Source organism: Hyperolius riggenbachi, chromosome 5, assembly GCF_040937935.1.
Source record: "Hyperolius riggenbachi isolate aHypRig1 chromosome 5, aHypRig1.pri, whole genome shotgun sequence".
Taxonomy (NCBI): Eukaryota; Metazoa; Chordata; class Amphibia; order Anura; family Hyperoliidae; genus Hyperolius; species Hyperolius riggenbachi.
In genome coordinates, this window is record NC_090650.1 from 171,676,072 (window position 1) to 171,690,890 (window position 14,819).

At 46.6% G+C, this 14,819-nt stretch overlaps 1 protein-coding gene across 1 annotated transcript in view; it reads right to left on the minus strand.

Moving 5' to 3' along the window:
* The window catches only part of POU6F2 (POU class 6 homeobox 2), a 1,008,259-nt gene that overhangs the window by 581,812 nt on the left and 411,628 nt on the right, over nt 1-14,819 (minus strand). The window lies entirely within an intron of this gene.

Below are 14,819 nucleotides of genomic sequence, written 5' to 3' on the forward strand. Positions count from 1 at the left end.
GGGTTGTCAAACTTTGCACAGTTGGTCATTAGGTGAATGCGATTAAGATTTTGGAAAGTGGGTGGAGCCTACAACAGCCAATCAAAAAATTCAACTTTTGATTTTCAAAGGGAATATTTAAACTGCTACCATTCTTATACTGTTAATAGCAGATGCCTCAACCCTGGTACAGTTGGTTACTGGGTGACTGGGGTTTAAATTCAGAAAGGGGTGGAGCCACAAATAGCCAATCAGATATACAAAGTATTAATACCAAGGACCCCAAAGCTGATAAACTTGGTAATTGAGTGACTATATGTCAAGGTTACAAAAAGTGGGCGGTGCCAGAAACTAATTTTTTACATGGCAGGGTTCCCAAACTTGACACAATTGGCCACTGGGTGCCTGGGATTATTATTCAGAAATGTGGGTGGAGCCTACAACAGCCAATCAAAATTCATCTTTTGATTTTCAAGGGGAATATTTGCATTGCTACCATTCTTGCACTGTTAATGGCAGAGGCCTTAAACCTGATACAGTCAGTAATTGGGTGACTGGGGACCAAATTCACTAAAGGGGGTGGAGGCACAAACAGTCAATCATATTTGTTAGATTGATTTCAGCCATTCTGTTATTGGCAGGGTTCTCAAACTTGACACAGTTGGCCACTGGGTGACTAGGATTAATATTCAGGAAAGTGGGTGGAGCGTACAGCAGCCAATCAAAATTCATCTTTTGATTTTCAAGGGGAATATTTGCATTGCTACCATTCTTGCACTGTTAATGAAACAGATTATTATACAGATAAGTGGGTGGAGCCTAAAAAAGCCAATCAGAATTCACCAGTTGATTTTCAAGGGGAATATTAAAATTGCTGCCATTCTTGCACTGTTAATGGCACAAGCCTCAAACATGATACAGTTGGTCATTGGGTCACTGGGGTTCAAATTCAGAAAAGGGGATAGAGCAGGCATGGGCAAACTTGGCCCTCCAGCTGTTGAGGAACTACAAGTCCCACAATGCATTGCAGGAGTCTGACAGCCACAGTCACACTCATAAAGGCAAATGCATTGTGGCATTTGTAGTTCCTTAACAGCTGGAGGGCCAAGTTTGCCCATGCCTGGGTAGAGCCACAAACCGCCAATCAGATGTGTTTCATTTCACTGGGAAAATACAAATTATTGATGCCAAGGACCCAAAGCTTACAAACATGGTCATTGAGTGACTGTGTGTCCAGGTTACAAAAAGTTGGCGGAGCCAATAACAAATTTCACTGGGAAAATGTAAACTGCAGCCCTTCTTCACTGTTAATGGCAGGGATCTCAAACTTTGCCAAGATGGTCACTGGGTGACTGAGATAAATATTCAGGGAAGTGGGTGGAGCCTATCATAGCCAATCAAAATTCACCTGTTGATTTTCAAGGGGAATATTTAAATTGCTGCCATTTTTATACTGGTAATAGCAGATGCCTCAAACTTGCTATAGTTGGTTATTGGGTGACTGGGATTCAAATGTTGGAGAGGGGCGCAGCCACAAACAGCCAATCTGATTTGTTTAATTTCTATGGGAATATAGAAATTATTGATGCCAAAGCTCACAAACTTGGTCATTGAGTGTTTGTGCGTTAGGGTTAGAAAAAGTGGGCGGAGCCAAAACCGGTCAAATGCATACACGGGCAGGCAGTTCCAGGTCATTAGTGGGCGCAGACAAATACAAATTTCACTGGGAAAATGTATACTGCAGCCATTCTTACACTGTTAATGGCAGGGCTCTCAAACTTTGCACAGTTGGTCACTGGGTGACTGGGTTTAATATTCAGAAAAGTGGGTGGAGCAAACAAAAGTGAATCAAACTTCACCTATTGCTTCTCAAGGGGAATATTTAATTGCTGCCATTTTTGCACTGTTAATGGCACAGGCCTCAAACATGCTACAGTTGGTCATTGGGTGACTGGGGTTCAAATTCAGAAAAGGGGGTGGAGCCACAAACAGCCAATCAGAATTTTTTTCATTTCAATGCAAATTATTGATTCCAAAGACCGCAAAGCTCACAAACTTGGTCATTGAGTAATTGTGTGTTAGGGTTAGAAAAAGTGGGCAGAGCCAACACTAGCCAAATACATTCCCGGGCAACGCCGGGCAATCAGCTAGTATCTATATATAACATCTTTTTGGCTTCAGCTGCTCATCCTGGTGGCTGCAGTGCAGCAGGAAAACCTCCAACACATCCCCTGCTTGGCCCAGGTGCTGAGTCTTGTGTTGCAGTACTTTCTGCGCACCTACCAGGGGATGAACGACCTGCTGCAAAATGCCCGGGAGGTGGTACGGTTTTTCTGCCACTCAGCCACTGCCTCTGTACTCCTGTCCACCTTACAGCAGCAATATGGCAAGCCTTACCACCTGATAATAGATATGCCATCTTGCTGGAATTCAACTTGGCCCATGTTGGAGCGGCTGTGTCAGCACAGGCTGGATCTTAAGGTGGCCACACACCATACAATTTTTTAAATATCTGTTCAATTCAAGGATTGCAATCAATTTCTCTGACTGATTGCAACATTTCAAAAATCTGACCAATGTACCACACATGCTATGTTTACCGTCAATGAGGGGGAAAAAATTATCAAAAAATGTATAAAATATACTTTGCCCCCGAAATAAGCTTTTCCGCCCCCCCCAATTCTTTCCTTCTCCCCCCCTTCTCTCCCCCCTCCCCCCCTTTCTTGTCACCCCCCCTTCCCCCCCCCCTACTCCCCTCCCTTCCCCTCCCCCCCCCACCCCTGTATTTGGTTTCATGGTGGCTAAAACTGCAAAGGCTACATATAATCAATGATACAATGGATTTGTGCACATTCTGTCTCTAGAAGGGATATTCACAGTGGGCGACTGTCTGTTTGGAAATGTCCCGTTCTGCTGCCTACCTCTATTGGCTGGTTTGTTGTGCTTTTGGTGTCGATGCTGCAGCGGAACAGGAGAGCTCAGTCGGGGTTTCTAGCCCAGACAAATATGTCGGCAACACTTTTTACCAACTAGCGTGCAATGGGAGGAGCTAGAGGGATACTTATTCTAAGCCCCCCACAAGTAAGCCACGCCCCGATGAAGACCGGAAGTACCGGTCGAAACTAGTCGGCTCAACTGCGTCCTGCCGCTCCTCGGACCTGCCACGAGTCCCTCTCCGGGTTCCCCAGCTTATGGATTGTGACATGGCTGGATGTTAAGGGCGAACAAGCCCGCCTGCCTGCCCGCACGCTCAACCTACAAGCCTGATGTGAAGCTGAAAACCGGATCCACATTTTCTTTAGATGGTGGATGTACAGGGACGGTCTGTGCTCCTGTGCCCGAAAGTCTGAACAGTCAAAGCAGTCGGTAGTGTGGGTGTGTTTCATGGATCGGGGATTGGAATCCTAATCACTGGGAGCTTTTGGCCGAAGAGAGGAGACTAAGTGTGTGGACTACACAGGGGTCCCTGATGTGCGCATATATAAGGATGGGATTTCATTATCCCCAGGAATCCGATGAGGACTATGGAGTCGTGAGTATGCAATGAGTCCTATAATTGCAGTTTAGGGAACGGGACTGCCTTGCATGTGTTTGCTTACATCATTGCTTTACCATCTTACAAGCTTTTCTGCATGGCGCAGGACTTATTGTGATGCATGCTGCCGACATCAATCTGCCATTGCTTTAGCTCAATGTGACTCTACCTGGGAGAATATGAATTTGATAATCCTTCCTTTATGCCCTTAGGTTGGTTAGTGTGTGTGGTAGCACATTATGTGGTGAGTCTGGTGGGCGCCCTGATGCATGTGTGTACAAAAGCACTGTTGGTTTTAATTGTGTCCTGTACACCATTTTATGCCTTGATGGGTCACATACAATAAATAAATTAATACTTTTTTCACGACAACTAGGTCACGGCTTATCAATTGATATACAATTGTGGCGGTTGGGTTGTAAATACCAAGTGAAAATTGGGAATGAAATTGATTGTCTGTCCTCTTCCCCCCTTTTCCCTGGCCCTTATGATACAATGTACCACACACGTATGTTAAATTTTTCCTCAATTATGATAAAAATGATTGGAAACTCTGAGAAAGTTGCTTGGGTGTATATATTAACAAACTGAGAATCTAACACACAACATTCAAGTTTCATAAAAATTGATCAGAAGAATCCAGTACCCCTGATCAACTTTTATCGAATAAAAACGGGAAATGTGATCGGATTTCTTGCTCGAATGAAAAAAAAAAAAGCTTTCGATTTCTCTGGAAATCCAATGTTATTTATCGAATTACTGTAAAATCGGATCATTTTATTGTATCGTGTGTGGCCACCTTTAGGGCCTACATGTTATGGTGGCCACTAATGATCCAATCTTTTTCATCCAATCTTACCATTTCTATCTAATATAAGGGAACTGCCTATAGTATCCAATTAATATATTCCATCAGTTTAGTCTTCTACTACATAGATTTGGTAAGATTGGATGAAAAAGATTGGATCATTAGTGGCCACCCTTTGGCCCAAGTGTCCCCAGCAAACAGCAAGTCCCCATCATCAGTGCAACTCAGTGGACACTGATGCAGCAAGTATGCCTGGTGCTGACTCCCTTCCTGGAGGCAAGCAAGATGGTCAGCGAGGAGCGAGGTGCGGGCCTCCGTGTGTCAGTGGATGCCCATGGTTTGCCTGCTGGACCAGGCAATGTGCAATTTAATTGAGCATGGGGAGGCAGCCCTGAGGCAGCTGGATAAGGAGCAGAGGGCAGCACAAGAGGGCTCACAGGTAGTGGAGGAGGTGAAGGAGTTGGAGGTCCCTAACCTGAATGCTGAGGAGGAGGAGCAGAGCGCCACAGGCGTTGTATGGGGATGGCGGCTTGGGGAGAACGACACGGCACAGGAAGAGGACAGGCATGTGATATGGTACTAAGAGGACGATGAAGATCTTGTTGCCAAGGCCCACTTGTTTCCCCTGGGTGTGCACATGTTGCGCTGCCTTCCTGGCCCCTATTGTCAGACACAGGGGGACATGAAGTGGCTGCTGCAATGTGTTAACCATGCCTGACTTTCTAAAGAAAGTTACTACCTGCTGTAAGGAATAGCGGAGATGCCGCCGCGGAGACAAGCGGCATGGCAGCTATCTCAGCATATCAGCCGGCGGCCTCTGCCGCGCGGTTAAATGCTCAAGTTATGCCTGGTCCTTCCATTGCTCACAGGTTAAGGGCTACGCGCGCGCGTGAGCAGAGCGACAGGACCTTTATGCAGCTAAGAGGGGGTCAGCTGATCCTGCCGTCAGCTGACTCCAGCTGGCATCCGGATTGGCTGAGGGATTGGGGCGGCGCTGTGGAGCTTGCTGGGTATATATAGAGCAGGCCTGTTAGTAGCTCCGTGTCTGCTGTTGTGAATGCTATATTGTGTTAGCGCTCAGACCCCAGTCAGTTCCCAAAGTGTGTTAGAACCAGCTGGAGCTGGGAATTCACACTTAGCTATATTCTGTTGATAGCTTTAAAGTACTAGTGCATTGTTTATTTGTTATGACCTATTGCTTCCTCTGACTATTCTTCAGTTTGTCGATTTTGTACCTCAGTCTATCTGATTCACGTTGCCGACCCTGCCTGTCCCTGACGTTGAATCAGTCTTCCGATTCTGTACTTTGTCTGTCCGCTCATTTTCAACTCTGCCTGTCTGACCTCTCTACCCGCACTGGTGGGCCCTGCCACTAGGTGTAGGATACTGCCTTCTAGTCGGGATACCTGCTCCTCAGGTATCCTAGGCTGCAGTACTATCTGTGTCACTTGCCATTAGGCTGCAGTACTATCTGTGTCACTTGTCATTAGGCTGCAGTACTATCTGTGTCACTTGCCATTAGGCTGCAGTACTATCTGTGTCACTTGCTATTAGGCTACAGTACTGTCTGTCTCACTCTAGTTTAGGCTGCAGTAATGCCTGAATCAAACTGGGTTACAGCACCAATTGTATCAACTACTCCTAGGCTGCAAGACAGTCATCTCCACCTGTTCTTCAGGGGAGCCTGAGTTCAGCACTACTGTGGTTCTCTCCTTATACTGTGCACCAAAACACTACCGGGCTGCAGTACACTCTGAATCACTTGCTCCACAGGTGATCAGTTATCCAGCATTATTGTATTATACACATTAGCCCTCTTGCCTGCAGTACTGTCTGACTCACCCCGCCATTAGGTGAGCATCAGCTGCAGGCTGAGTCACCCGCTCCTTGGGTAAGCTCTCTCATCTGAATTACTGTTACACCCAAACACGATCCTCCACTGGTTGTCACGTGTCAGGCTATACTAGTATTATTGGTGATTCTGCAGATCACCATATAATCAGGTATAGCATCTGTATTATTGGTGATGCTGCAGATCACCAATAATCAGAGATCTCTGTGTGCTGACACCGATCGTTACACCTGTCTACCTTGGTTCATTTTTCGGCTGTGGTACTACTAGTGAGTTGCCATGGTCCTTCTGTGCTGCCGAATTGACCGCCCGCTTTGTTCTCCTAACTCAGTCATTGCTACACTTTGTGTTCACACTGCCCGGGTCCACTGACGCATCTAATTTTTTGTGCAGCACTATTACACTGTGCTACTACCAGTGAGTTGCCATGGTCCTTCTGTGCTGCCGCACTGACTGGCCGCTTTGTCCTCCTGATTCATTCGCTACTACACTCTGCGTTCACACTGCCCGGGTCACCGGACGCATTTAATTTTTTGGGCAGCATTATTACACTATGGTACTACCAGTGAGTTGCCATGGTCCTTCTGTACTGCCGCACTGACCGGCCGCTTTGACCTCCTGACTCAGTCGCTACTACACTCTAGGTTCACACTGCCCGGGTTCACTGACAACTCTGCTGTTATGTTATTGCTAATTGCTGCAACCCCCCCCCCCCCCAAAAAAAAAAAAATTACAAAAACCTCTCTGGGTCTTTTTGGCGTCAGCCACTCATCCTCCTCCAGTGGTACCATCACCGCCAAGTGCCATTGGGACTCACCTTCACCTCTGTGATTGCTTAACGTGTATTCCCCAGTTTAAAACCACTTATTACCAATTAATAGCCCCACTTAAAGTGTTGATATCACTTTAAAATCCATTTTCTCAAAACCAAAAAATTATTTTTTGCATTTTTTTTGTTTAAGTTGTAGCCCCTTATCACCTTTATAATCCATGCAATTTGGGGGATTGTAGTATGTATGGGGGCTTTGCTATTAACGTTAAAAGAAAATCTGGATTCGGCCATGGATCCGGCCGTGATTGCCTCATTCACGACTGAAAATCGGCGTTGTGGCGTGGACGCATTTCATAATTCGGAACCAATCAAGCCGGAGGCAGATTTTTTTTTTTAACAATGGCCGTGGTTGCCAAATTCGTGGATGGAGACAGCCAAGCATCACTGCTCTTCAAGAATATTCAAATCTTAGTGTGTAGTTGAATGTTAGATTTTTTGCTAATTACTACTAATCTGTATACCTGTTTTAGATGAATGAATAAGCTAATATTTGTAAATTGCCATATTTTTTCCTGCATGGCTTTTAAAGTGCATGGGTAGTTAAAGGGAGCAGCGACTGCTTGGAGAGCACTTATTGAGCTGCACTAATCTGGGATGTGTGAATGTGTCTCCATCATTCAGGAGCAGAGGCGCCTCTAGGCATATTGTCTCTTCAGGTGAGAAAACCTGTGGTGACACACCAGCCCACCCCCAACCCTTGTGGCGCACCTCATGAAAATAATCATAATGCAGCAGCATTTCACCAGGAAATAAGCAAGGTGAGCTGCAGGCTGCAGCCGGTTATGGGCTGCAGTTGGTGAACTGGTGCGGCATCGATCAGACGGTGCAAGGCAGTTTACCACCTTGGGACACATAGGTGAAAGGTGGCCGTGCCCCCCCCCCCCCCCACTCCTGTGGCTGCAACTCCCCCCTCCCTGCACATTGCTCCAGGCGACCACCTGTATGGCCTGGTGGATCAGGCATACCTGATTCCAGCATACTTTTTCACAAGCATTATGGGATATGCAGATATGTTACTGCCTGTTAGGATGGTACTGGAGTGGGTATATCATGACATTGAAGGGCTGACATAGTCAGATGGTAAAATAGTTTAGCAATTCATAACCCATTCTGGAGATAAGTACAGTTTGTTGGTAGGGTAAGTGAGACATGATAAAAGAAGTAGAATGGAGGGAGGAAGGGTGGTAGAGGGTCAGAATTGATGACATGTGTCAGGAACCGGCCCGCGGCACGCCTGCGTATACGGTTCCCGACTGCGGGTTTGACCAGACTGAGAGGGGAAGCAGCCTTAGTCAAGCTAAAACAAGGCTGGGACCCCTCAGAACACCTCTCACTGCCACCACTAGCGGTTCGCTAGACACTTCCACTCTGCTGTCGAGTCCTCAGCGCGCACTCCGCGTTTTCGTATTTGGGTCAGCTTTGCGCTTAGGCCGAATACGAGAATGCCACGCACCCACACACACAGTACAGTTGTACAGTAACACAGCACAATCAGACACTGACTTGTAATGCAAGTTACACTGTCGTGCAGCAAAACCACTAACAGTCGTTCCGAACGATACTGTTAGCTACTCGCACTGGCGTTTCGTACGTTGAGTCAGCTGCGCGCTTTAGGCCAACGTATGAAAAACGCCCCCACACACACAATGCAATGCAACTAGGCACGGACTTATACACAGCTACAATGCAGACTCCTTTAGGCTATGAGTGTTAGTTTAGTACGGCAGAAGTCAAGCTTATTAAATAATAATTTAATATTCCAGAAAAACATAGAACAAAAGATTACAAAAAAACAAAGTAAAAATAGTTACAAGATAAAAGTTACAAAGATAAAAGTTACAAAGATACACACGGATACTTGCGTAAAAATAAAAATGGGGATTAAAAACGTTACCAACTTGAAGGTCTCAACGTTGTCGGCAGGAGCATGCCGCTTGTTCGACCAGAAGTCGAGATCAACTCTAGCTATGCGCTATCTCCAAGAGCAGATACCGGTGGCTGTCCTGGGTCAGCTTAAATAGTCCGAAGTGTCCCCTGGGGCATTTAATGTCCAGCCCCCAGGAACTAATGCACTTTCCCCGTTTGTGACATCACTGAACGCTTGTCATAATCTTGAGAACAACAAATATCCTGTTGACACTTACAGATTTCAAAGCAATTCCTTTTCCAGAGATCCAACATCCACTATAGTACCCACACCCAACAAAAGACTTCCTTAGCCCAATTTCCCCAGGTTACAATGTCTATACATCAAGAGATTGTTAAGTGAGGCTTTTCAATTCCAGGTGAAAACTTGATTAAGGCTTTTTCCTGTCTCCGTTTTTAAAGTCTGCAGAGATTTCCAACCCCCTTCCAATAGATGTAATGTACAGGGTATGTTTGGGTTTCTTCACCACAAGTTGACATGTGTTAGACTTTTCCTGACTAGGCTTGCTTTGTGTATTGAGACAATGGGCCGTCTCCTGAGTTCAAAAAGCCAGGCAGATAATCCCATTAGCAGAAACTCAAAGCACTTCATATGGTCAAGACAATACCCACTTCCTTGCCGCAAGCAATCAAAGGCAACAGCTCCCTCCATGGAACACAGGCAGAAAAATGAAAGAATATGTTCCTGTTATCCTTACATTATAAGCACCCCAATATATCACCACACCTCCACCGTTAACTTGGTGCAAGGCAGACGATCTTCCCAGATCATCCTGCCAGCACCTACACTGTTGGTTCTGCTTGACGGGACAGCCCATCCGCATTCCCATGATTGCTCCCCTTCCTATGTTGAATAGTGAAGCTATATTGTTGGAGAACCAAGCTCCATCTCAGCAATTTTCCATTGTCACCAGAAACCCGATGTAACCAACTAAGAGAGTTGTGGTCGGTGACGACCGTGAATACGCGACCATAGAGGTAGTGCTGCAGCTTTTGTAGGGCCCATACAATTGCCAAGCACTCTTTCTCTATGGTGGCGTAGGCTACCTCCCAGGGTAGCAGCTTCCGACTTAAATACAGAATCGGATGTTCTTCCCCAGTCTGGTTTACCTGGCTTAACACAGCACCTAGGCCAAAGGCTGAGGCGTCCGTCTGGACCACAAACCGTCGGCTGAAGTCTGGCGCTTGCAACACGGGAGGGCTGGCTAGGGCCCTCTTCAGAGCTGTGAATGACTGTTCACATTCTGGCATCCAGAGAATCTGCTTGGGCAGCTTCTTTTTGGTGAGATCTGTCAATGGCTTGGCGAGGGCACTGTAGTTGGGGACAAACTTTCTATAGTACCCAGCCGTTCCTAAGAAGGACTGCATCTGTTTCTTCGTTTGGGGGGTGGGCCAGGACACAATGGCATCTACCTTCCCAGTATCTGGACGAAGCTCTCCCCCCCCCACCACATGTCCCAGGTACTGTACCTGTTTCATGCCGATCTGACACTTGCTAGGCTTGACTGTTAGTCCTGCTGCAGTGATGCGCCCCAAAACCTGTGACAGCTGCGCTAAGTGGTCGTTCCAGTTGGAGCTAAACAGGGCGATGTCATCCAGGTAGGCGACAGCGCAGTGTTCCAAACCTTCCAGGAGACCATTTACAACCCGTTGGAAGGTGGCCGGGGCGTTTTTTATTCCAAAAGGCATTACATTAAATTCAAACAGACCTGAGGGGGTGATAAAGGCAGACCTCTCCCGTGCCTCAGCTGTTAGAGTATCCCCGACTCAAATCCACGATTGTTAGATATTGCGCGCCAGCTAGCTTATCTAACAATTTGTCGACCCTCGGCATTGGGTAAGCATCTGACGCAGTTATCAAATTTAGTTTTCGATAATCTACACAGAACCGAGTGGTCTGGTCCCGTTTGGGTACTAGCACTACAGGTGATGCCCATGCGCTGTGCGACCGTTGGATCACCCCTAGTGACAGCATTTTCTCAATCTCCTTGCTGATGTGGGCCTGAACCTCAGGGGAGACTCTATAGGCTGACTGTCTAACCGGCTTGTTATTTCCGGTGTCAACATGGTGTACAGCCAGGCTGGTCAGACCAGGGCGGGCTGTAAAGGTACCACGGTAAAGGGTCAGCACATCAGATAGCCCAGCCTGCTGCTCTGCTGTCAACTCCGGATTGATCTGCACCTCGGTAACAGAGTCGGTTTCCTGGGTGGAGGCCAGGATGTCAACCAGGGCCTCTGCTTCACCGTCCGGTAGCAAACTGCAGACAGGGAGAGCGCAAGCGGTTCTAGCATGATGTTCCTTTAACATATTTACATGGTATGTTTTCAGCTGCTTACCTCGGTCATCCAGCGCGACCACATAGGTCACATCACTAATCTTCCTATGTATGGTATAGGGCCCATCCCAAGCGGCCTGCAGTTTATTCTGTTGCATCGGGTTTAGGACCCATACCTTGCGACCTACCTCATAAACTCTCTCCCTAGCCCCGTGGTCATACCACTGCTTCTGGGTGGCCTGGACTTGAGTCAGATTCTCTCGCACTAACCCCACCAGGGTGTCCATCTTTTCCCGGAACTTTAGAACGTATTCCACTATGGAGACCCCGGGACCCATATCCTGCCCCTCCCAGACCTCTCGAATGAGATCGAGGGGTCCGCGTACCCTCCTCCCATATAAGAGCTCAAAGGGCGAGAACCCGGTGGATGCCTGGGGCACCTCACGATAAGCAAACAGTAAGTGGGGCAGGTATCGCTCCCAGTCTCTCCCTTGCGATTCAACAAACACCCTTAGCATCTGTTTTAGAGTACCATTGAACCGCTCACATAACCCATTTGTCTGGGGGTGGTAAGGGCTGGCCATGATGTGTTCTACCTGCATTTGTTTACAAAGGCATTCCATTAGGCGCGACATGAATTGCAGGCCGTGATCGGTGAGCATTTCACGGGGAAACCCGACCCGTGAGAAAATGCGCACCAATGCGTCCGCAACCTTGTCTGCCCATATGGAGCTCAGGGCTACAGCTTCAGGGTAGCGAGTGGCATAATCGACCACCGTAAGAATGAAACGTTTCCCTGTGCTGCTGGGTATTGCTAGAGGCCCAATTATGTCCAGAGCAACCCTTTGGAAGGGCTCCTCTATGATGGGCAAGGGCCTCAGTGGGGCTTTGTCTGTGTCACCTGCTTTGCCGACCCGCTGACATGCGACACAAGACCGGCAAAAATCGGCAATATCTGTCCCCATGTGGGGCCAATAAAAATTGTGTGCAAGCCGGGATTTGGTCTTGCGGATCCCCAAGTGACCAGATTAAGCGGGGAACAGCCTTATTTAAGCTACAAACAAGGCTGGAACCCCTCAAACACTTCCCACTGCCACCACTAGCGGTTCGCTAGACACTTCCACTCTGCTGTCGAGTCCTCAGTGCGCACTCCGCGTTTTCATATTTGGGTCAGCTTTGCGCTTAGGCCGAATACGAGAACGCCACGCACCCACACACACAGTACAGTTGTACAGTAACACAGCACAATCAGACACTGACTTGTAATGCAAGTTACACTGTCGTGCAGCAAAACCACTAACAGTCGTTCCGAACGATACTGTTAGCTACTCGCACTGGCGTTTCGTACGTTGGGTCAGCTGCGCGCTTTAGGCCAATTTATGACAAACGCCCCCGCACACACAATGCAATTACAATTTCATATGGTAGTGTTGCTCAAACATACAACTAGGCACGGACTTATACACAGCTACACTGCAGTCTCCTTTAGGCTATGAGTGTTAGTTTAGTACGGCAGAAGTCAAGCTTATTAAATAATAATTTAATATTCCAGAAAAACATAGAACAATGCAGAACTTAATATATACAAAAGATTACAAAAAAACAAAGTAAAAATAGTTACAAGATAAAAGTTACAAAGATAAAAGTTACAAAGATACACACGGATACTTGCGTAAAAATAAAAATGGGGATTAAAAACGTTACCAACTTGAAGGTCTCAACGTTGTCGGCAGGAGCATGCCGCTTGTTCGACCAGAAGTCGAGATCAACTCTAGCTATGCGCTATCTCCAAGAGCAGATACCGATGGCTGTCCTGGGTCAGCTTAAATAGTCCGAAGTGTCCCCTGGGGCATTTAATGTCCAGCCCCCAGGAACTAATGCACTTTCCCCGTTTGTGACATCACCGAACGCTTGTCATAATCTTGAGAACAACAAATATCCTGTTGACACTTACAGATTTCAAAACAATTCCTTTTCCAGAGATCCAACATCCCTATAGTACCCACACCCAACAAAAGACTTTCTTAGCCCAATTTCCCCAGGTTACAATGTCTATACATCAAGAGATTGTTAAGTGAGGCTTTTCAATTCCAGGTGAAAACTTGATTAAGGCTTTTTCCTGTCTCCGTTTTTAAAGTCTGCAGAGATTTCCAACCCCCTTCCAATAGATGTAATGTACAGGGTATGTTTGGGTTTCTTCACCACAAGTTGACATGTGTTAGACTTTTCCTGACTAGGCTTGCTTTGTGTATTGAGACAATGGGCCGTCTCCTGAGTTCAAAAAGCCAGGCAGATAATCCCATTAGCAGAAACTCAAAGCACTTCATATGGTCAAGACAATACCCACTTCCTTGCCCAAGCAATCAAAGGCAACAGCTCCCTCCATGGAACACAGGCAGAAAAATGAAAGAATATGTTCCTGTTATCCTTACATCATAAGCACCCCAATATATCACCACAACATGCGTGAACAGATAGATTTGAGCGGAATAGAGGTATACTGGATAGCACTAATACTGAGTCCTAGGATTAAACATTGGCTAGGGAAAAATCTGCATGGAGCTACTATCTTCCCCCGGAATTCATTTAGGCACTTCATATTCCCCAATATCCCTAAAACCTACTAATAAGGCTACTGGTTTGCCCTAAACAATCCTATATTGACGTTATTACACTTTAACTATGGTAGGGATTAGATTGTGAGCTCTGTGGGTTGGAGGAGGACGGGGGGGAAGCCTCAATAGGATCCAGAGGCTTCCTCCTCCCGAGATGAGGGGCATTTTTTCTTAATACAGATCCTCTTTAATAATTATCACTTATACAAGAACCATTATCCATTATTGCACCTTTGTAAGAACCTTATAAACCACTGGAAGATTTACAATTACCAGCATTTCTTTGTAAAGATGAAATATAATTCCATATATGACACATACAGTACATGATCACAGTAGGACATACTGGTACCTGTAGTTCCCCAGTAGCAGTCTATGATTTGGTCAAGGGATAATTAACAGTTGAAGAACAGGCAGCCAGCTGGTTTTTAAAGTGTACCAGAGCTCTTATAAAGGAAACATTTTATACATACCTGGGGCTTCCTCCAGCCCCATACACACGGATCGCTCCCATGCTGCTGTCATCAGTCTTCCCGCAGCTCTGATACCGGGTCCCCACACTTCCATCAGTCTGACATTAGTGAAGCACTCTGTTTGCGCATCTCTCCAGCAGGGGCTGGAGAGATACATAGAGGGCGCACTTCTCCTGTGTAGACTGGACCGACTTGCTGAAGTGACATGTCCTGGTATCAGAGCTGCGGGAAGACTGAGGACGGCGGCGTGGGAGCAATCCATGCATGTGGGGCTGGAGGAAGCCCCAGGTATTTATAAAACATTTCCTTTATAAGAGCTCTGGTTTCCTTTAAAGTGCATGGGTAGTTAAAGGGAGCAGCAACTGTTTGGAGAGCACTCATTGACCTGCACTAATCTGGGATGTGTGAATGTGTCTTGATCAGTCCACACCTGCTACAGTTTAGAGTTGATTTCTTAGGCTGAAACCAATTAGCCTACCAGTATTTTTGGGGATGTGGCAGAAAATTATAGTGCCAGGCTGAC